The sequence below is a fragment of the Vipera ursinii genome, assembly GCF_947247035.1.
Source record: "Vipera ursinii genome assembly, chromosome: 1".
Classification (NCBI taxonomy): Eukaryota; Metazoa; Chordata; class Lepidosauria; order Squamata; family Viperidae; genus Vipera; species Vipera ursinii.
Window position 1 is genome coordinate 177,543,890 of NC_139512.1, and position 23,061 is coordinate 177,566,950.

Here is a 23,061-nt window from a genome sequence, read left to right on the forward strand (position 1 = left end):
TGCTCTTCTCTGTACTCTTTCTAGAGTCTCAACATCTTTTTTACATCGTGGTGACCAAAACTGGATGCAGTATTCCAGGTGTGGCCTTACCAAGGCATTGTAAAGTGGTATTAGTACTTCACGTGATTTTGATTCTATTCCTCTGTTGATGCAGCCTAGCACTGTGTTGGCTTTTTTGGCAGCTGCAGCATACTGCTGGCTCAGATTTAAGTGATTGTCCACTAGGACTCCGAGATCCCTCTCACAGTTACTACTATCGAGCAAGGTACCACCTATACTATACCTGTGCATTTGATTTTTCCTGCCTAAATGCAGAACCTTACTTTTTTCACCATTGAATTTCATTTTGTTAGATAGTGCCCAGTGTTCAAGTCTGTCCAGATCCTCCTGTATCTTAAGCCTATCTTCTGGAGTATTGGCTATTCCTGCCAGCTTGGTGTCATCTGCAAATTTGATGAGTTCCCCATCTATCCCCTCATCCAAATCGTTGATGAAGATGTTGAAGAGCACTGGGCCCAGAACAGAGCCCTGGGGCACCCCACTACACACTTCCTTCCATGTAGATGCAGTTCCATTGATGACCACACGCTGAGTACGGCCTGTCAGCCAGCTACGAATCCATCTGGTGGTGATGCTATTTAACCCACATTTTTCTATCTTATCAAGTAGTAGGTTGTGATCTACTTTATCAAATATAGATATAGATAGATTAGATAGATAGATATCTATAGATAAAGAGATATATAGAAATATATAGGTATATACACAGAGACACATACACTCACATTCAGCATATAGGTATATAGGTTGAATGAATGAGGTGAGAATATACTACCTTACCTTACTCCTTTACTAACCTTAGAGCCAGTCTGTTTTCCCATGTTTTGCTGGTATAGTAGTTTCTTGTCCTTACTTTGATATTGGAACCAGAACTTGGATTATTTATTGGTTTATTAGAGGATGAACTGTTATTGTGTGCTAACCATATATTACATCTTATTAATACATACGTATTTTCAATAAAAAAAGTGCTGATATTGTGCAATAGTTTGGTATTATGAATGTATTCAGTTCATTGGAGCAAGTTTCATATACTTCCTAAAGACCTAATGAGATTTGTAATATTTCATAAGATCTTTGCAATGTAGTAATTTTATTAGGTCTTGCAAATAATTATTTTTAATAATTGAGGTTGTAGTTGTTGCTTGAATTCTTTTAAATATCTGTGAATAGTTTTTTGAAGGAAGCTTTTAAATTTTTTGAATATAAATATAAATTTATATCAGAATTAAAATTGACTAGTTACAACAGTTCATTTAGTGACCATTCAAAGTTACAATAGCACTGAAAAAAGTGACTTATGACTGTTTTTCATACTTACTACCATTGCAGCATCTCTATGCTCATGTGATCAAAATTTGTACTCTTAGCAACTGACTCATGATTAGAATAGAATAAAACAGAGCTGGAAGGGATTTTGGAGGTCTTCTAGTCCATCCCCCCGCTCAAGCAGGAGAACCTATACCATCTCAGAGAAGTGACTGTCCAGTGTCTTCTTAAAAACCTCCAGTGATAGAGCACCCATGATTTCTGGAGGCAAGCTGTTCCACTGCTTAATTGTCCTCACTGCTAGGAAGTTTCTCCTTAATTCCAGGTTGCTTCTCTCTTTGATCAGTTTCCAACCCTTGTTTCTTGTCCTGCCCTCTGGTGTTTTGGAGAATAACATGACCCCCTCTTCTTGGTGGCAGCACCTCAAATACTGGAATACTGCTATCATGTCACCCCTGTTTCTTTTCTTTAGACTAGCCAAATCCAAGTCCTGCAGCCGTTCTTTGTACATTTTAGTCTCCAGGCCTTTGATCATCTTAGTTGCTCTTCTCTGAATTTTTTCCAAGGTCTCAACATCTTTTTTTGTAGCATGGTGACCAAAACCTGAGATCACGTGATCGATCACCTTTTGCAACATTCTTACAAGCAAAGTCAGTGGGGAAACCAGATTCACTTAACAATCAATTAATTAACAACTGCAGTGATTCATTTAACAACTTGCAAGAAAGGTCATAAAATGGAGCAAAACTCACTTAACAACTGTCTTGGTTAGCAACAGGAATTTCAAGCTCAATTGTGGTTTGTAAGTCAAGGAATACTTTTAAATACAAGTAATACTTTTAAACAGCACTGGTAAGATATACAGTAGTTGTTTGGAAAAACTCTGGAATAATGTTTTGTAATATTCCATGTTAACAACTGAATGCTTTAGGACAGGGGTGTCAAACTGCCGGCCCACGGGCCGGTTTCATCATACCAAAGCCAGCTACCCCATTGCCGGCAGTGCAGAAAGAGTCATGATACGTCACAACATGTCACGTGACGTGGAGAGTTTGACACCCGTGCTTTAGGATCTTAAAGAATATTAAATCCTAAGAAATATCTAGCAAAATATTGTGTGTGTGTGTGTTTTACTGGCATGTAAAACAGGTGAGAGGGTATTTATAATACAGGCTTATCCCACCATTGCCTTATGTTAGTTAATATACATAAATCTTAATAAGATGTTATAAAAATCAGGACAATTTAATAATTTGAGTAAAGTTTTGAATGATATAGGCCAAACATAATTTATTACTGTAAAAAGAATTATTGAGTATATCCCCTTATACTCTCTTATTGAATATTAGGGATATAAGATACAGGTACAGATTTCTTCTATGCTGGGGAAACAGTGCAGCCCCAGGCTTACAATTTTGCATTGCCAGCCTGCATTGGCTTTCTTTTTATAACAGTCTTTTCCCCTGAGTTCCTCTTTGAAAAATGTAGGCCAGAGATTTAGATCTTCCAAACAGGTGACAGGAATTTGCAGCATAAAGACACAAACAATCTCTACAGAAGTTACACTGGAAGTGTGTTTCTACTTGGCTTAGATTTTGCATTTGTATTAGGGAGAAAAGTCTCTCAGCTATATAAATTAAGGCAATTGTGTTGTGAAATATCATGTCATTCATGTAGATATAGGTTTATCTTTTTATACATAACTTTTATCATAGCACCCCTATGATTATATTTCCAAGCACACTTGCTGCATAATGCCTCTTATAAATGTCTCTACGTGGTTGTATATAAATGTGTACTTCCCAAACTCAAACAAAAAAATACCCTGTTTCATTTTAGCCAATCAAAACTCTCTGCCACAGTATTGCATATTTAGCAATTAGAGGAAATTTTGATAATTGTTTCACCCCATTGACTCTTTCTGTTAGGTTTGCCATGCGTTTGCATGAGTAGGGGAAGGAAAGTGCAGCCTTCCAGTTATTGCTGAATGACTTCTAACAGCCCTAACTATCACAGCAACAGGTGAAGGGTAGAGATTCCCTACCCTAATCATGCCTAAAGAATACAGAATTTTGTATAGCCAGTATTACAATATTAAAAACAGAATGTCGTTCCTGATATTGATTAATAAAATAGGGCTTCCATTATGACTGAATGATGCAGGGTTTTGAACGCAATACACTGCTTATTTCCTTTTTAAAAAACAAAAACAAAATGTCTTTTAATAAATTTTACCATAATAATTATAGAAGATAGCATGTTTTAGGTCCTAATAATTGTATTATTGTTTAAGGCCTTGGTGACTTTTGAATTAACAAATTTCACTTCAATTACTGTTATGCAAATGAGAATGTTTAAACTGACCTGGAAATTATATGGTGGTTAGGATACTACCTAGAAATAAAGATCACCAATCTGAAATGGAAGTGCTTAATTTTTGTGGGTTAAATTTAAAGTTCCATGGTGAAGCAGCTCTAAGCAGCAGACATGATATGTAAAAAGTTCTAGGTGAGATCTCTGATTATGTTTTTATTTTTATTACCTATTTACTGAGTTTAGCTATGATGTACTAAGTTTGTTATTAGTTGTCTTGAGAACCTTATAATTTTTCTAGGTCCAGAATAGGTCCAGAGTTTCCCCCTTACTTTTGTCAGTACTGCTTTTGGCTTACACAAAGCATCCATCCTCAAAGCCTAGTGTCTTTTACAGAATGCAGCGGCTTAGATGTAAGGCCTGTGGATGCTACACCTTTCTCCCAGATCATGCAGCTTCCCTCTGCTACTGCATCATAATTGTAACAAATTTAGTGTAATTTTAAGGAGTTGTAAAATATCCTACATGAATAATTCCATGTGCTCTGAAGCACTTTCTGGCTTTCAGATCTAAAGTGCTTTTGCTGTTCTTCCTACTATGTATTTATTCAAATATTTATAATATAACCTGTTCAAGAAATTTCAGAGCACAGCACAAACCTTAAAAAAGAAAAAAAAGGAAGGTTTGGCAGCCATTAGCCCTTTTGAGAGGAAGCCAACTCTATTGGGTTTGCCCGTTCTTATACACACACACTCAAACATACACAGTTCACACACATACAGGGATATATCAATATATCCATATTTATTTGGTAATTAAAATTTAAAAACAAGAGTAAATAAGTATTGCTATTAAATATATTGCATTTTTCCCAATTCTAATTCAGAATTGGACAAACATTGATATTATATTGAAAAATAAATCTGAATATAGTAGAATTACTCTGATCTCCCCTGTGAATGCTATACGGGAGAATGTTCAGATTCCAAAACTGAATCTGCCTTACATGTTCTGCTTCACTCTCTTGCTGGTGTTCAGTGGCTTATGGAGCTAACAGCTGCCCCCATTAGACCCTTTAGGCCATGGCTATCCTTAGTGATCAATCCCTCAATATCTGAAAAAGGCAGAGGCCAAAAATCTTTCAGTGATCGTGGGTCTGGGAAGATTTCTTCTTCTCTTGAAATGTAAACCATCTGTGTCTTCTATGAATTTGTAAATTGTTGTCTAGTCTTAGACTATAAAGATGATAAAGGTGAATAATAAAGAAGGATGAATTATTCTACCATTCTCCCAGTTTTCTCTTTGTATTGTTCATCATCACAAGTGTAATATATATTCTTTTACCATTTCTTCATAATACATGAAATAGCCCTTAACTGGGATTTTAATTCATAACGGTTGCTGTCTAATGGGCAATATTAGCAATGCAGGCCAGTAGCCAAAAATGATTAGTAGCGTGTATTTCAAAATAAATTGTCATGCTACAAAAAGAGTATCAGGAAAAAAAGAAAATATACAGCAAAATGGTACTTACACAGTCTAGTGGACAAGTAAATGGAACTGTGTGCATTGGACAGCTTATAAATCAATTCATCATTTCTATGGTAAAGTTGTACATCACTACAGTTGTACATCTAAAGTTGTACATCTATGGTAAAGTTGTACTGCACTACTATAACATTTTATAATTATTGATTTGCCCACAGGTGATGACAATGTTTACTGTCCCTCTTCCTTCCAAAATGGCAAATATTTGCATTGCACTAGAATATGAAAGTGTTCTGTGTCCATATTCAAACAGTGTTGTGTAGAAAGATGGTATCTTCATTCACAAATAATTCAGTCTTCCAAAGGTTAAGGAAACAAAGCTTGAAAGAGAAGGCTTTGTCTCTGGAAAACAGAGATGCTAGAGAAGCCTTGAAAGATGTGGATGGCACACCTTTCTTTTTGAGTTGCAAGTGCAAGAAGAGGAGTTGGGAGGGAGCAAAAAAAAAAGGCATGCTAGCAGCAGGAAGCTGGCCCAGAATGAAATATGTAGTTAGCAGCCACTTAACAGCTCATGTAAAGAAACTTTCCAGCTTAAATATAAATGTTTGGTATCTTGGATATATGCCATAATTTATTGTGCTTCCCTGGAGAGAATAAGAGGAATGGAGGTCCAAGAACCTATCCCAGAACTGCCAAGGCCCTCATATGCAAAATTTCCTATCTTCAAATATTACAGAAGGCCATCTCCTCATTGTTTTGCTTCAGCAGACAGATTAGTTCCTGTGAAGTGTTGATTGAGACAGCATCCATCTAATTTACTGTAGCTGACTCCTTTTCCTGGTTTTAACATGTTTATATAGTATTTCTTCAATTACAGAATAAAAAATAGTATTAGCAGGTTATTATTCCAGCCTGGATATATATCTTGCTTTGTATATATTTATCAACTATCTTTTTTAAAAAAAATGACTAACTATTATAAGAGAGAGGAACTTAGTACCGATCTGAGGATCTAATTAGAATGGAACAGAATAACAGTTGGAAGGGACCTTGGAGGTCTTTAGTCCAACCTCCTGCTCAGGGTTTAGGTATAGGGTTTCTATACCATTTCAGACAAATGTTTGTCCTATCTCTTCTTAAAAACTTCCAGTGTTGGGCTATTCTCATGTACAATTATATCTACAATCTGACAGATCGTTCAAATTAACTATTTTATATAAGATTTCAGTTATTCAATGATGTTGCCCCTAAAATGACATAGTCAAATGGAACCACCACCAGCCCATTCTGAGATGCAAGAATTCTGTGTTTAATTTATAATATATCCATGCCACCCTCAACAATCAGATGTTTGTACGTATATGTGTAGCAGAATATGTGTAGCATATTCTGCATGTTAAACAAAGGGGTAATAGTGGCATGTAGAGAGTTACAGTTCTGTGTTTTTCATTTAAAATTCCCAGGACATATAGTTTCAGCTTTGATCCTATCTGGACTAATTCTTTTGTCACTCTTAATAATTAATTCAGCTTCTGGAGAAAAGATGCTAATTCAAGCATCAAAGTAGTACTTTCTTTTTGTTTAATCAGAGTTGCTGAAAAAGATAATTTAACTCCCATTGGACTCTCTTGGACTGTAGCTATTTTGGTCTTATTCCCCAAAACAGGAAAAACTAAGAAATATATAAGAAAAAAAAAATAAGAATATGCACCAGACAATATTGATGAAATGTGTCATTTATTTATTTTAATGAGACTGTTCTGTATTTCATTATAACACTTCTGATCATTTTTTGAATTGCTTGTAAAGACAAGTAATTACTATGTATCATCATCATAGCAACCAGGTTTCTTTCTAAACATTATCTGAAAATTCATAAGCTTGGTTTATCCAATGCCACTCTGTTTTTCAGTTTTCCAAATGAATTGTTTCCAAATACCTTTTTGAACAAAATGAGTAATTAAGCAATATATTTCCAAAACTTTTTTTGGTTATGTAATCTTCCTCCTTCTATAAAGCCCTTTTACTTCTATACCGAGTCCATTTTAAGTCAGGATAGTGAACATCAGTATCTGTAGAAATTTCATGGGGTGGTTTAGAGACAATTCTGAAGGTTCTTTTACTTTTTTTTCATCAGCTAAAATGATGTAACTTTTTTAGGTAAAATGAGGACCCAGATTGTTGGGGGCAATTAAGCTGACTTTGTAATAATGCTGCTCGGGGGTTGTGTGAAAGCCCTAATAAGCAGGCATATACATAGAATGAAGGCTACTGCTAAGCTTGTAAGCCACCCTGAGTCTTCGGAGAAGGGCGGGATATAAATGGAATTAAAATAAAATAAATAAAATAATTATCAAGTGGTCTGGTAGTTGCGTTGCATTGTAATAGGTGGGTTTCAAGGTCTTGCTAAATCAAATGATAGCTGAACTTTGTAGAGGACCAGGCCAGGGATTAACAAAAGGCTCTTCATATTAAGCTAATATTTGTACATGCAAACCAGGCTACAACTTGTTTAGTGTTTCAACAGAAGCTTGGATCTGTTTTTTAGCCATTGTATTATTTCAAATGATCATATTATGCTAATGAAAGTCCTTCTTTACTTTTTTTCTACTTGATTGTTTAGTATTTTTGTGCTAGTCCCTTTTTCCTTACAGCCTTGAATGATAGACGTTTGTTTTATGTAGTTCAGATTCTATCTAGTTCCTGTGTGCCCTGTTAGAGTGGCCTTCAGCAGATGTACGTTTGTCTATTACAGTAGAGTTTTTGAAAAACCACACTAATCAATTGCAATTCTTGTTTTGAATTGGTACAACAATTATAAAAATAAGTAAATAAGAGCCTTCAAAAATAAAATCTGGACAGGAAAACACTCTAATATCCAAGACATATTTTAATTCTTATTTCATTGATGAATAGATTAAATAACCATGTATGGAAGTAGATTAAATAACCATGTATGGAAGTAGATTTCAAGCAAGTAATATATACTTAGTCTAATTATCATCTGTTCTCTTAAAAATAACATTTGATGGCAGGTTTGGAGAGTTTTTGATTCCACATTGTTATAATATATCACCGCATCTGAATTCTTTCATAATTATGTTTTAATGATAAGATGTTGCCAATAGCTGGGAGAATAAATATTTTAATTTATTTTTGTTTTACTTTTAAAATCTATATTAGTATGCTTTGATATTTTAATTCACATTATCTTTATCATCTTAATATTTCACAAGAATAGAAGACTGGTATCTGTTATTACTGCATACATTCTGGTTTATTTATTTATTTCAAAACTAATGCTAAGTCAATTATGATAGGCTAAAAAAATGTAAGGACCCACAGCCTGTTTTCAATAGCTGGCTAAGCATTGAGTTTGTAAATTATTCCACATCCCTTTGTGGAAAGATGTATTTCTTTTAGCTAGTGTTTTTAAAAATAATTCTTGCTTTAGAGAGTTTACAAAACAGAAGTTGGCATGTGAACTTTTGGTTCCTTTTCCCATCAATTTGTTACTCTGGTTTTATCTTGAATATTAAGTGAAAATTTGTAAAGCTAAGAACAGCTTCTTTGATTGCAGTCTCAGTACAGTAGTGCCTCTTGGTATGATTACTTCTTGGAAAACAGTGTCTTTGCCTGCTTTCGATAGTCTTCTGTATAGTGTATTCATATGCAGAAGATATTTCTATTTTATGCAATAAACTCCCTCCTCTATGACACTTTTGAATTAGAGCTTGTAACAAAAAACTTTGACTATGTCAAGATTCCAGCTTAAAGTGGATTGCATCAATGATTGTAGATAAAATAGTTTCATAGAATCAAACTGGTGTCATTTCGCTTGTTAGAACACTTAGACCAGACATGTCAAACACGAGGCCCGGGGGCCGGATCCGGCTCGCGAAGTGGTTTCATGTGGCCCGCGAAGCCATCCTGGAAACAGTGAGGGAACGGCCCCCACTGCCTTGGCCCTGGCCCAGAGACCCTCCTTCTGCCAGAGACCCTCAGATCTGTCCTGCTCCTGCCCAGGCCCCCATAGGCACCCTTGATGCGAACCATGTAGAGCTGGCCACGCCCACCCAGTAGGCCATATGCACTCTGGCCACACCCACCCAGTAGGCCACACCCACCCTGGCCATACCCACCCGGCCCCCTAAGGGCAACCGCAATGCTGATGCGTCCCTCAATGAAATTGAGTTTGACACCCCTGACTTAGACACACAGAGAGACAATAAAGGACAATATTTGTAACTCAGGGTTGAAATGAGGGGTCCTTGGTGCTCTCTGAGCTTGCTAGTCTAGCACTAAAGATGTTACCTCGTTTGGGTAATGAAACATCTGCAAGAAAACAATCCAGCTCAGAGAGCACCAAGGACCCCTCACCCAGAGAGACATAAGTGAACATTCACCAAGTATCTAGCAGAAAATGGAAATCCTCTACTTTCTTATTCTCTTGAATCTTTGCTGTGCCCCACTGAATTCTAGGCTCTTGTTTTATTCAGAATGGGACCCTGAAGAGCAACGATCTATGGCAGATCCAGCCCTACCATTTGGTAGAGGGAAGTGACACTCTCACACACCAGATGCCAGGGACACCATTCAAATTCCTAAGCACCATCTATTCCGTTTTGTTGCAGGGCAGTGATGTATGTCCTGCACAAGCCTGTCTAGTGGCCCCAGCCTGTTGTGTCAAGTGGAGAGAATGATAACACCCCATTGCCAATATTGAAATAAGATTCAGCTGCTGGTGATGAACAAAGGAATAGACTAGTGATGGCTCATCATTCTTAGCTTTTTGTAGTAATGGCCATCATTCCTTGGAGTTGAACACTGAAAATTATTTGTGTTTCAGGCTTCACTAAGCATTGTTCTAGTTATTATATGAAATACAAAGCTACTTTCGTTTTGTACCTATCAGTGGTTTCCTTTCAAACTAAGCAATCTTTCACTTTCTTCAAGGAAACTTTCACACATCCTTGTGCTTTTATTTGCATAGGAGTACATGTATGCTATTTCTAGTACGTGTACTAAGCCATTTAATGTTAGTTTTTTTTTTTAATTTAGAGAAATTTCTCTTTTTTTCCAAATCAATTGTTTTGTTATAGAATATAAATAGCACATGATACAAAACAAATAAAAATTTAGTGTAGTCTGCAATAGAAACTGGAAGCTGTTAATGCTGTAATGATTAAAGTAAATTAAACCATTCAAATAGCAAATTTCTATGAGTGTTAAATAATTTCCAATATATGATGAACATAGTTGCTTATATGTTGATGCCTAATTTCTCATTGATAAGAAGTTGTGGAGTGCATTGAATTATTGTGTATTATTAAAAAAAAGTTTACATCTTTGAAATTCATATTAACGCCTGCACTTTATTATTCTTTTACTATTATTTATGAGTTCTAAAAAAAAAGAGGACAAAGGGGGGGAAGGTAAATACAGCAAGTCCTCAGGTTAAGAACGAGTTCTGTTTTGTCTTTAAGCCGAATTTGTATCTAAAATGAATCAGGATATTGAATCAAATATTTGTCTTACTATGAATCACTGAAAACAGCACAGATCGCACACAGACCGTGGCCCAGGGTGGGGATTGCATGATCATATGCAAGTGAGAAGGCATGCAAATGGGCCCCGAGATGGGGGGAAGCTTGGCAATGCAGCAGCAGAGCTGGTGGTGCTGTGCTGCTCAGTCATCGCCTCCCCACTTGCAGCACTGGGGCTCTCCTTGCTGGCACGGAACCTTCCTTCCTTCCTTCCTTCCTTCCTTCCTTCCTTCCTTCCTTCCTTCCTTCCTTCCTTCCTTCCTTCCTTCCTTCCTTCCTTCCTTTCTGCCAGATCTTGTTGCTGATTGGCTACCTGCCATTTTAAGTACTGCAGGCAGCCCATTCATATCAACCAGAAGGCTTCCAGCTGCATCTTCAGAGGTTCCTTTATCTCGTATCCTAAAGTGGTAGAGAGGCTTTAAATACAGGTTTCTGAACCATTCCTTTATGATTTATGACTTAAAACTTTCTTTTTCAACTGCCAAACTGCTTCAATATTTTTATCTTTCTTTATACAAGACAAAAACAGTTTGCACTTCTCTTTTCTCTGTCTCCATTGCTGTTCATGGAAGTGTTAACCATTGTGTAGTCCCATTTTTTAGAACTGAAACGGAGCTCAGACTACTAAGGTTAGAATGTTTGGCTTAGAGGCAGAATCTGCCTTCTTGCAGATGGAAGCGTTTCTTTTATCCGTTCACATTCACAAAGAAATGCTGTTCCGTTGTAATCTTTCCCATCTTCTTCTATAGCCTCAGAAATCTCCAAAACAAAAAAGGAGATGGTGTATCTAGGAGCTCTGGGAGGGGAATATTGGCAAAAAATATCATTACATTGCATTGTACCTGATTCTCATTCAGACAATGCTCTTTGTTGTGGAAGGATTGCTTAAATCAAACAGATGTCAAAACAATTAACTTGTTTTTGCCTCGTGCTCCCCATCCTTTTTCTATCCTCTTATCTCAGACATGTCAAACTTGCGACGTCACGTGACATATCGGAACTTTTTCCCATTGCCAGCAATGGGATGGGCGCGGTTTCTCCGTGACACTATCTGCAGACAGCTTGAGAGAACTTGTAGTTGGGTTGATGGCATTCCAATTTTTCTTGTGACCAAACTTACAGGAGTAGCTGCGTTCAACCACATTCAGGTGTGATACCAGACTGAGTGTCAGTCACAGTTAATTATTGACTGGTCCCTAGAATTAACTGAACTAAATTAAGAATATGCACTTAATTTTATAATTGCTTTTACTTCAGAGAAACAACTTCCCTCCGTCCAGTGCGCTCCCACAGAGAAGGCCTCCTCAAGGTGCCTCCGATCAAGGAATATCGATTGGTGGCCCCCAGGGGGAGAGCGTTCTCTGTGGGCACGCCAGACCTATGGAACCGCTTGCTGGTTGGGCTCCGGACGGCCCCCGACCTTTGCTCCTTCCAGCACGATCTCAAAACCTTTCTTTTTGAACAAGAGGGCCTGGTCTGATGGGTTGGGGTTGGGTTTTGTAATCAGTTTTAACTTCAATATGTATTAATTTATTACGGGCATTGTTATTTAATTACTTTTTAATTTTTGTATCTGGTTTTTTATTATGTATTGCCCTGTTCACCGCCCTGAGTCCTTCGGGAGAAGGGCGGTATACAAATTAAATTATTATATTATATTATATTATATTATATTAGTATTATAAATAATTATATTAGTATTATAAATGAAAATGAAGATGATGGGTTTTGATTGACATAGCTAAAGAGTTAACTAGACATGCTTTCTCTGGAATAAATTCCTGCTTTATGTGTATTAATTCACACCCAGGGAGTAGGGATGAAGGTCTGTTTAACTATTCACAGAGTAAGAGCTTCATTGTGATTTACTGTGCATTTTTTCCCCCAACTCATGCAATAATTTCAACAAGATGCACACAATTGCTGTATATGGCACTCATAATTTCTGCCCAATAAATAAGAATATAGCCAGAAAGCTTTTACATAGTTAGAAAAACACTAAAAATGTAAAAGATTTCTTTCATTAAAACCCCTATTAACATAAATGTAAAATGAGTCTGGGCTGATAATCATAGGCAGCCTGTCTGACTCACTCCAGTGCTAATATCCTGTAAAAGCCTCTGTATGAAAGTAATTAATCAAAGTACAGTGCCATTCTGAGTGAGTATTTCTCCTGCTGTAAAACGGAGTGATAAAATAACTTAAGACACAAGGCAGTCGTGGCAGTTAAGCCTTTTATAGTCCCTGTGCGGACCTGAAAATCATACCTTATTAGTATCTTTATCTTTCTTACTCATTTTTTACTTACATTTAAATGTAACTCTGTGTTTGTTGCTCTATATTTTTCTGAATATTGGGAATGTTTTCAGAATATTTTATTTTGCTTGAACTGAGTAGGGGAAACTAAACCCTTATTATTTTTTTCTGTCTACAATTGTAACTTGAAAGAAACAAAATGTGATACAGAACTTTTTCTTGTTGTTGTTAGTTGCAAAGTCGTGTCCGACCCATCGCGACCCCATGGACAACGTTCCTCCAGGCCTTCCTGTCCCCTACCACCTTCTGGAGTCCATTTAAGCTCACGCCTACTGCTTCAGTAACTCCATTCAGCCACCTCATTCTCTGTCGTCCCAACTTTCACTGCCATACATTGCAACTGGGAAGACCATAGCCTTGACTATACGCACTTTTGTTGGCAGGGTGATGTCTCTGCTTTTTAGTGTGCTGTCTAGATTTGCCATGGCTTTCCTCCCCAGGAGCAAGCTTCTTTTTTGCCCACAGAGGAAATGTTTACACCAAACATTTTTAGGAAATATGAGCTGTAGTTTTATATCCTGGAAACTGTGGCCCGTGTGCTGTCAAATGGCTGCTTCAGTCCAGATAATCATACTTATTAAGCCACATGCCCCAGAAAGTCTATTTTTTATATAGACTACAGTTTATTCAATACTCTCTCAAGTAAGCATGTCCTATTTATTATACATCTCTTCTATTGAGAGATTGTGGAAAAGTTGGGAAAAGGCAATTGAAAGATATGAGAGTTTTGAAGGAAAACACCGAAAAACTCTGCCTCAATTTACACTGTTTAAATTCCTATATTACAGCTTGCAAGCTTTTGTATTTACCCAGGCTATATTAACTATCCCTTACTGAAATCCATCTTGTTCCTCCTTACTTGGTCTTACCAGTTATGTACAGCTGGACACATGGCCACCTTACTTAGTCCTATAAAAGTCATTATGCATGCCTGTGTATGCTTTTTATGCAAGGCTATTCTTATTATTAATGTTTCTAACATATTTGAATTTATCTAGTTTATCTAGTCCAAGGGTGTCAAACTGCCGGCCTGCAGGCCGCATGCGTCATGCGGAAGCCACGCCCACCCCATTGCCGGCAATGGCAAAACTGTCCTGATACATTGCGCAACATCACATGACGTCGCAAGTTTGACATGTCTGATCTAGTCCATTTCAGCCCAGCTTCAGGTCAGGCTTTGTGGAGATACATCAGGAGGTAGAATTTACTAAGGTAGAAATGCTGAATTTATAAATCGTAGTGGTTTCTTGCACCACGTGTAATCAATGTATAAAGTTTCTGTTAAGCCATAGGAAGGGTGGAATAAAGAGGCATCAAAATTAAGAGGGTAGAAGAGAAAACTTGTCAGAGTTAGTTGAAGTTATAGTTGCTTTTAGCTATGACATGTGAAATATCAGGGAAGTTTCTGCCAAGTTCAGAGTTTCAGCTTTAGCTAAGGGAGAGAGAAACTGAGTTGGCCCCTTTACAGGGTGGTCAGTGCCCAAAGGGGGGAGGGATTCAATTTTGTTGGTTTTCTTGGGGATCTCATTGGCTGTCTATTATTAAAAGTTTGGGAGTGTCTTACTATGGTCCCATTGTTCCTTGACTGGTTATTTTACATTGATTGTGCTAAGACATTATAACTATGGTCTGTAATAGTTGTGTCACAGGCGTATCTCTTCCTTTATCTACCTAGACTTTTTACATGCCTTTGCCAAATAAAAACAGATAAGTGGTTGCAAGTGAAAGAAAGGCACATCTGATACTCTCATTGATGCCCTTTCAGCTCCGTGCAAAAATAGTGCTTTCTGCAGGCAATAGCAATAGCCATAGCACTTAGACTTATATACCGCTCCATAATGCTTTACAGCCCTCTCTAAGTTGTTTACAGAGTAAGCGTATTGTCCCCAACAATCTGGGTCCTCATTTTACTGACGTCGGAAGGATGGAAAGCTGAGTCAACCTTGAGCCAGTCAGGATCTAGCTTTTGGCTGTGGGCAGAGTTAGCCTGCACCATTGCATTCTAACCACTGTGCACCATGGCTCCTAGATGGAAGTACACTGAAAATGAATGTCTACAGTCAACTTCTTCTATTTATGTGTTAGACCTGTTAATATTTAAGAAAGAAATCCTTCTGTTGAAAACACCATCTAAAAATGCAGAAATGGGGAAGAAATTCTGATGAGACCACAGTTTTTAGAAATCATCTGGCATATATCATTGTGGCTTAAACCAGAGGTTTGAGGAACACAGCCAAATGTTGGACTACTTTTTCTCTTTTTGCCATTCCGTTTGTTTTTGATTTTGTATATACTCATAGATCTCAGTTTTTCCTCACCATCGCCCTCCAAGTTTGGGGCTGGGGTGGGTGGGTTGGTCTGTGGAATTTGCAAACAGGTTTTTGAGTTTGAGTTTCTACAGATGACAACCTCTTAGTATGAATTACATTGTTTTTCTCCTGTTACTGACCTTTTAGAGTTAATGCTCTTTTCTCGCAAAATGCTTCAAATAACATTGTGTTCTTAGTTAGCTCCAGTGACATCTACGATATGGAAGACCTAATTAACCAAAAGAATTCCCAGTTGCTGAATTTAGTCAGCAATCTGCTTAGGACTCTGTCCAGCAGATGTTTTCCCTACATTAGAAGTCTAGGGACTTTGCAGACCTCCCTGCTCTTTAATCCTCAAAGTAAATATCAACACATTTGAGATGTGGAAACAAGTTCTTCAGCACAGAAATGAAATGTTACCATGGTCACCGCTTTCCAGTCTTGTGTGTAAGAAATTCATCACGGGAGCAACAAAGTAGGTTTGCAGAACAGCAAGTTCATTTTTAGCCTGCCTCAAAATTAAAAAAATGAAACAAAGGAAAGTCTGTGTCAGTGGGCCAGGTAGCAATCAGCACTTAGGGTTGCCTGAGACAGCATCAGAGAAATATTGCTTCTCCTTTATCAACTGTGATAAGAGAGATGATAAAATATAGCAACAGATTGTTTTATGGTACTTTTGATATTTAAATGATGGATACAGTTTTTTTGAAATGGAAAATTAAAGTATTCAAGTTTCGTTCTCTGTATTTATTTAGTTTAGTTATTTATTTAAAATATGTATATGGTTGCCTATCTTAAACAACTCTGGGCAGCTTATAACAACCAGAAAGCCAATAAATAAAACAGACATAAAAACAATAAACAAAAAACCTGCATTATTATTGTCCCCCTTGGGATGATCCACAGCAGGCTCAGCTACCTTCTTTTCATGGTGTCCACCCACACAATCCTAAGCACTTTAATAAAAAGCCAAGACTTAATGGCCTTCCAAAGGCTGGGAGAGTGGTAGGCTGTAGAATCACCAGCAGTGGGGTGTTCTACAAGGTGGGACAGCCATGGAAAAGGTACACTTCCAAGATCCTGCTAGATGCCAAAATTTCAGGAAGAGAACCTGGAACCTGCCCACCCTGTCAGATCTATTAGGACAGGCAGATATTCTTAGGGAAAAGTGGTCCCACAAATAACCACGTCCCTTGAATTGCACCCACCTTGAATTTTGCACCTGGAAGAAAACTGGAAGCCAGTACAGCTTATATAACAAAAGTGTAACATGGGTAAACCTATGGACACCCAATACTCTTATGTACTGTTATGTTCTGGGCCAGTTGTAACTTCTCACTGTCTTCAAGGGCAAGCTATGTAACGCACATAGTAATACTCCAGCCAGCAGGTGACTTAAGGCATGAGTGACTATGAGCAAGGCCTCTTTGTCCAGGAAAGGATGCAACTGGAGCCACAGACAAACCTGTGCAAAGATACCTCTCCCACAGCCACCAACCTGCTCATTAAGCAGGAGCCGTGAGACCATGAGGACTCCCAATTTGCACACCAGCTCAGTCAGGAGAACTGCAACCCCATCCAGAATCAGAGATGACAAATCATCAGACCCTGGGATGTGTGTGTGTGTGTGTGTGTGTGTGTGTGTGCGCAAAAACCCAAAGTTACTCCATCTTGCCAGGTTGAGTCAAGCAGGGTTGTTATGTTGATAGACTATCCAGCTGGATCAGAACAATTCTATACTTCTGTTTTTATACCTTATTTGAGATGGTTTGTGTAAGATGGCAACAAAACGTTCTGGGCAACACCAACAATTTATTGATGTTCTTGCAACCAGATATGAAATTTAAAAACTTGTATTAAAGGTAATCTATTAAAGGTAATATCAGGAGAGGGGAATTCATTGCGACTGCACAAATTGTTCTTGGCTGCATTATTTTAGATTTTTCTCGTTGGGATGACTCACCTATTTTTGCTCTTTTGATTGGGAATTGCAGAAAAGAGAATCCTTTCCTGCTTTTGTATGCACAGCTAATACACCTAGTGCATTTGGATATTGCCATTCCATTGCAAGCTGCATACTAATGGATTATAGCTGTATCTGCTTTCATAGCTTATTGCAAATTTCAGCTGATGCTCCCATAATATTACGCAGAGTGGCCGAAGGCCAGAATGTTCTTAATTTTATTTTCTGTCTCCTTTTCATATAGTTTGAGGAAACCATTTTGAAAAGCCTAATATATTAAATACCCAGTGGTTTCATTCATCACAGGAGGCTTTTCTCTCCTAATTGAACTATCAGTCTAACATTATCACTATTTATCAGGAAGCATCTACTGTATATTTCTGGATAGTATGAGAATGTTGGTTTTTAAAAATAACTGAAACAACTTAGTAAATGTGGCTTGGTACTGGGTGTTTTTGTGTGTTTGTTTCAAATAGTCTTTTGGAACTCATATAAATTGCCCCTCTTTAGCATTTTTTGAATAAGTGCAATTTTTCATTTGATAGCCGGGATTTTTCTTAAGATATAAAGTGGCAGGAATTATTAGTTCCACTGTACTCTTTCAAAGACAAGCCTTTTAGGAATCTTCTGTTACTATATCATCTTATGTCTCTTGTACATCAAGGGCTGCTAACATCTCCATTCCTTTCCTATAATTGCAAATGCTGGAAATATCTGAATTTAATGGAAATATCTGAATCTAGTAGCAGCCCAGATCTAACAAACTAAATTGCAGAGTAAAACCAAGGCCTCGAGATGTGGGAGGCTTCATCGCACATATGAAGGAGCCAAGCAAGCCAGGGTTGTTATGGGAAAAAATTGGAGGAAAGAGTGCTGAGCGCTTGAACTCATGGAAGTTGTTGATGGTTTTTTTCTTGCCTAGAGACTCTTGTTGCACCTTAAAGATGAGCATGTCTCCTGAGGACTGTATCATGTTTGCTGCCATAGTTTTGACACCTGAATGTTTGGAAACCAGATAACTTACAGACATCAGCTTTGATATAAAACTAGCAGGAAGAACTTTGTAAAAATCTTCTAAAAGGCAAAAAAAAAGATTTTTATTTTTATTTTTTTAAAAATCGAACCAAGGTTACAAAAAGGCAGTATATTTGGTATGGCAGGTGTACTATGCAACTTCCCACAGTTTTGGTATAAAGCCAAAAATAACAAAGAGAGCTATTTTCATCTGGATTTACTTACAGTCCATTAGTATATAATCTCACTTCAGTTTATCCAGATTTTGACAATAATAATACATCACTATCTAATAGCACTCTTCTTGTTACAGTATCTACTTGTTATAATTGCCAGGTGTTACTATGAAGTTTGGGGGATGGATATATACAGTGTGTATGTGTGTGTGTGTGTGTGTGTATGTGTATATATGTGTGTGTGTGTGTGTGTGTGTGTGTGTGTGTGTTAGCTGCAAAGTCGTCTCTGACTCATCATGACCCTATGGACAATTTTCCTCCAGGCCTTCCTGTCCTCTACCATCTTCTGGAGTCCATTTAAGCTCACGCCTACTGCTTCAGTGACTCCATCCAGCCACCTCATTCTCTGTCGTCCCTTTCTTCTCTTGCCCTCAATCTTTCCCAGCATTAGGCTCTTCTCCAGTGAGTCCTTCCTTCTCCTTAGGTGGCCAAAGTATTTGAGTTTTAGCTTCAGGATCTGGCCTTCTATAGAGCAGTCAGGGTTGATCTCCTCTAGGACTGACCAGTTTGATCGCCTTGTAGTCCAAGGGACTCACAGGAGTCTTCTCCAGCACCATAGTTCAAAGGCTTCAATTCTTTGGCGCTCAGCCTTTTTTATGGTCCAGCTTTCACTGCCATACATTGCAACTGGGAAGACCATAGCCTTGACTATACGCACTTTTGTTGACAGGGTGATGTCTCTGCTTTTTAGTGTGCTGTCTAGATTTGCCATTGCTTTCCTCCCGAGGAGCAAGCGTCTTTTAATTTCTTGGCTGCAGTCCCCTTCTGCAATGATCTTGGAGCCCAGGAAAATAAAATCTGTCACTACCTCCATTTCTTCCCCATCTATTTGGCAGGAATTGAGAGGGCCGGATGCCACGATCTTGGTTTTCTTAATGTTAACTTTCAACCCAACTTTTGCACTCTCCTTCTTCACCCGCAACAAGAGGCTCTTTAGTTCTTCTTCACTTTCTGCCATTAGAGTGGTATCATCTGCATATCTTAGGTTGTTGATATTTCTTCCGGCAATCTTAATTCCAACTTTTGATTCCTCTAACCCTGCCTTTCTCATGATGTGCTCTGCATATAAGTTAAATAGGCAGGGCGACATTATACAGCCTTGCCGGACTCCTTTCCCAATTTTGAACCAATCAGTGGTTCCGTGTCCAGTTCTCACTGTTGCTTCTTGGCCCACATATAGGTTTCTCAAGAGACAAATAAGATGGTCTGGTACGCCCATCTCTTTAAGGACTTGCCAGAGTTTGTTATGAACCACACAATCAAAGGCTTTAGCATAGTCAATGAAGCAGAAGTAGATGTTTTTCTGGAACTCCCTAGCTTTCTCCATGATATATATATTTGTAAAAAAGGCAGCATCAGGGTCTAAAGAGGGAAGAGAAGCAACTTCAATTTATTTCTATTTTGGTCCATCTTCTGTATTGTTCCTATAACCATAGAAAGACTGGGGCACTATTACTTGGTAAAAACTTTAGCATAGGCAAAATCAAATATTAAACTTCTGGTCTGCTTAAATAAAACTAGGAAGGGGGGGAAGGAGAGCAGGAACAATAAAACATGGTGTGGTTAGAACGCAGCATCTCTGAAAGCAATGTGTTATCCATTTAATATGTATATATGTATTAGACAAGAAAGCTCTCTTCTGGGCTGCTATTAGATTCAGATCTTTCCAGAATTAGCTGGAGGGCCATTTTACACTATCTGATTAAGCTTGTAAAGTTATTATGTGATAGAATAATTGATTATCTCAAATACTCAACTCTTTTTGATGATATTTCTGCCTGCTAAAAATTCAAGGAAGTGGAGATTTCTCTACAGAACAGTGTTTAGACCTCCTATCTGAATTCACTAGAGAGAAAGAAGTATTTTTTTTATTCAGTGAAACTTCTGCTGATGCTTATCCCTAGGCAGGTGCTTGCCTTCCACTAAAACATTCTGCTTATTTTGAATTGATTATTTCCTGCTCTTTTCCCTTCATTCCTTTTGGCCCATAAGCAATGTGCTCCGTGATGGGTCTGGAAAAAGGAATATTTTTTGCCTGAGCAAAATCAGTCAGGAATTCCCAAACAGAATTACATGTTTTGAGACCATATAATTTCTTCTTCCTAGCTGCTGGTAAAGAGAGTAGCAATTGTTTTATAATATGTAACAGAACCTATACATCTTTTTTTAAAAAAAAACTAGCAATAAAAATATTACGGTATACAATAAGGAAAAAAAACAGGCTCTCTGGTATATACACTTCTAGTTCCTTCAAGTCTTTCTTGACTACTGGCAACTGCCTAGTCTAGACACTGCAGTTTTCATGGCAAGAGTTTCAAAAATGGTTTTCCCTTGCTGTCTTCCTAGGGTTAGGAGAGAGTGACTGGTCCAAGGTGACCAGCTGGTTTTGTTCCCAAAGCACAAAGTCAAAACTAGAATTCATGATCTCCCAGTTTCTAGCATGGTGCCTTAACTACTACACCAAACTGGTTCTCAACAATAATGTTACTTTCCTTCTTCATGATCCATTTAAATATTTGTCCTTTGAACTGATCACTCATTTTTGCAATGTACCCACATTCATTCAGCACCTATTCATTGTTGATTGTATTATTACTTTTTTTTACTGTAGATAATTCATACATGCCCCATTCAACTTTTATATTTTTACCAAAAAAGAGCAAAAATGAACAAGAATACTGGAAAGAACTCAGAAAGAGAAAAACTGCAGATAATAGCAGTAGTATTATCATAAATTGGTGCTTTGTCTACTCTGTGACAATCAGTATATGAAGGGATATCCATATCCATAACCTCTGCTATTTTGTGTAAGCACCTAGTGCACATACTTATGCAAATGCTGAATTTACACAGAACAAGATATTTTTAATTGGCAATTAATACATGGAGTCTTCAAGCAGTATTGTGTGGTTTCCTTTTAGAGACTTGCTTTATACTATAGTAAGCTGGAGACTCATTATTGGAATTCAGTAGTATTGCAAGTAATATAATAATGAAATTAAAGTCAGGAATTCAATTTTGCTGACTGAAAAAATGCCAACGTTTTTGGGAAACAGGAGAGATGCTTAATGAATAAAACAGTATTTTCTAGAGACACCCAAAATAACTGAAGAATGTCCTGAACATTTTATTTTTATAGAGATACATACATACAGATACGCACATATTCAAAATATTCATAAATATAATTTATACATACACATTCATACCGCTATGTGTGCGCATGTATGAAACATACCTATTGAATGCCTTTTATAAAGGTCTATTAGCACCAGGTAGCATTTGAATGAAAAGAGATAATGGTTAGCGTTGCTAATTTTACAAAAACAAGAAAGAATAATATATTTATTAATAATACAGCATTAGAAATAAATGGTGAATCAATTAAGAAAAGGTTATACATGCATTCAAATTATGCAGGGAATGATGAGTAAAAATTTGGGCTTAAGAAATAATTCCAGACTGTAACTGCTCAGTGTCAGGGTAGCCCCATTCTCCTGAAGATTTAAGTAGTAATTTTAATTGTCTGAGGAGGGATCTTTTCCATCTTTACAAAGGTGCACCAATGGCCCAGTAAAGCCCTCAAAACAATCACAGTAAACTGTTGGGAGACAGAACTGGATTGGTCTTTTAAGGCTCTCCTCCACATAATTTAATAAAAGAAATTAAGAGAATCTTCCCATTAAATGGTTGTTGTTTTCTTTGAAGCTGAGTTTACTTCATATGTTTTCATCACCTTGTTTTATGCTTGGAAATAACTGACTTTGGGCTAAAGTATTTAGGGATTTCACTCTCTTTGCTCATGTTTTTAAAGTATCTTTGATACTGGTTGGCCAGGGTTTTTCATCTTTTGGGAAATTGGCAGAACTAGGGTTTCCCATAATTTCTACCACATAATTGCTCTCCTTCTTGGACTGTCCCTAGAGATTTTCCTAAATGCCTTGTCCCAAAGGTGCTTTTTCATGAGGCAACTGGACTTCCTTTGAAGACGTATCCCTCCTCCTCTGTTGAAAGAGGGCTGTTCAGTATTGACATAATTGGCTAAAAAGTTTCATTTAGCATTTGAATAAGTAGCGGATTTATATGATGTATAATTAGCTTGTAGTTATTTTATTAAGAGTTAAAGTGCGATAGAATTTAATATTTTATTGTTGTTTGCCTTGGTGGAGCAGTGGGCTAATGCCTCCTTAAGTAACACCAGCTGCCTGCAATTAGTGCAGGTTCGCATCCCACCAGGCTCAAGGTTGACTCAGCCTTCCATCCTTCCGAGGTAGGTAAAATGAGGACCCAGATTGTTGGGGGCAATTAAGCTGACTTTGTAATAATGCCGCTTGGGGTGTGTGTGAAAGCCCTAATAAGCAGGCATATACATAGAATGAAGGCTATTGCTAAGCACATTTAATTTGTGCTTAGATTGTAAGCCGCCCTGAGTCTTCGGAGAAGGGCGGGATATAAATGAGATTAAAATAAATAAAATAAATAAATTTTAAACTATGTTTGTTTGTATTTTTATACCCTGTATTTAGCTCTGGGAAGTCGGGGAGGGG

The 23,061-nt window shown here is 37.6% G+C and overlaps 1 protein-coding gene across 4 annotated transcripts in view; it reads left to right on the plus strand.

Annotated features, from left to right (window-relative positions):
* Positions 1-23,061, plus strand: part of PARD3B (par-3 family cell polarity regulator beta) — a 574,309-nt gene that overhangs the window by 367,831 nt on the left and 183,417 nt on the right. The window lies entirely within an intron of this gene.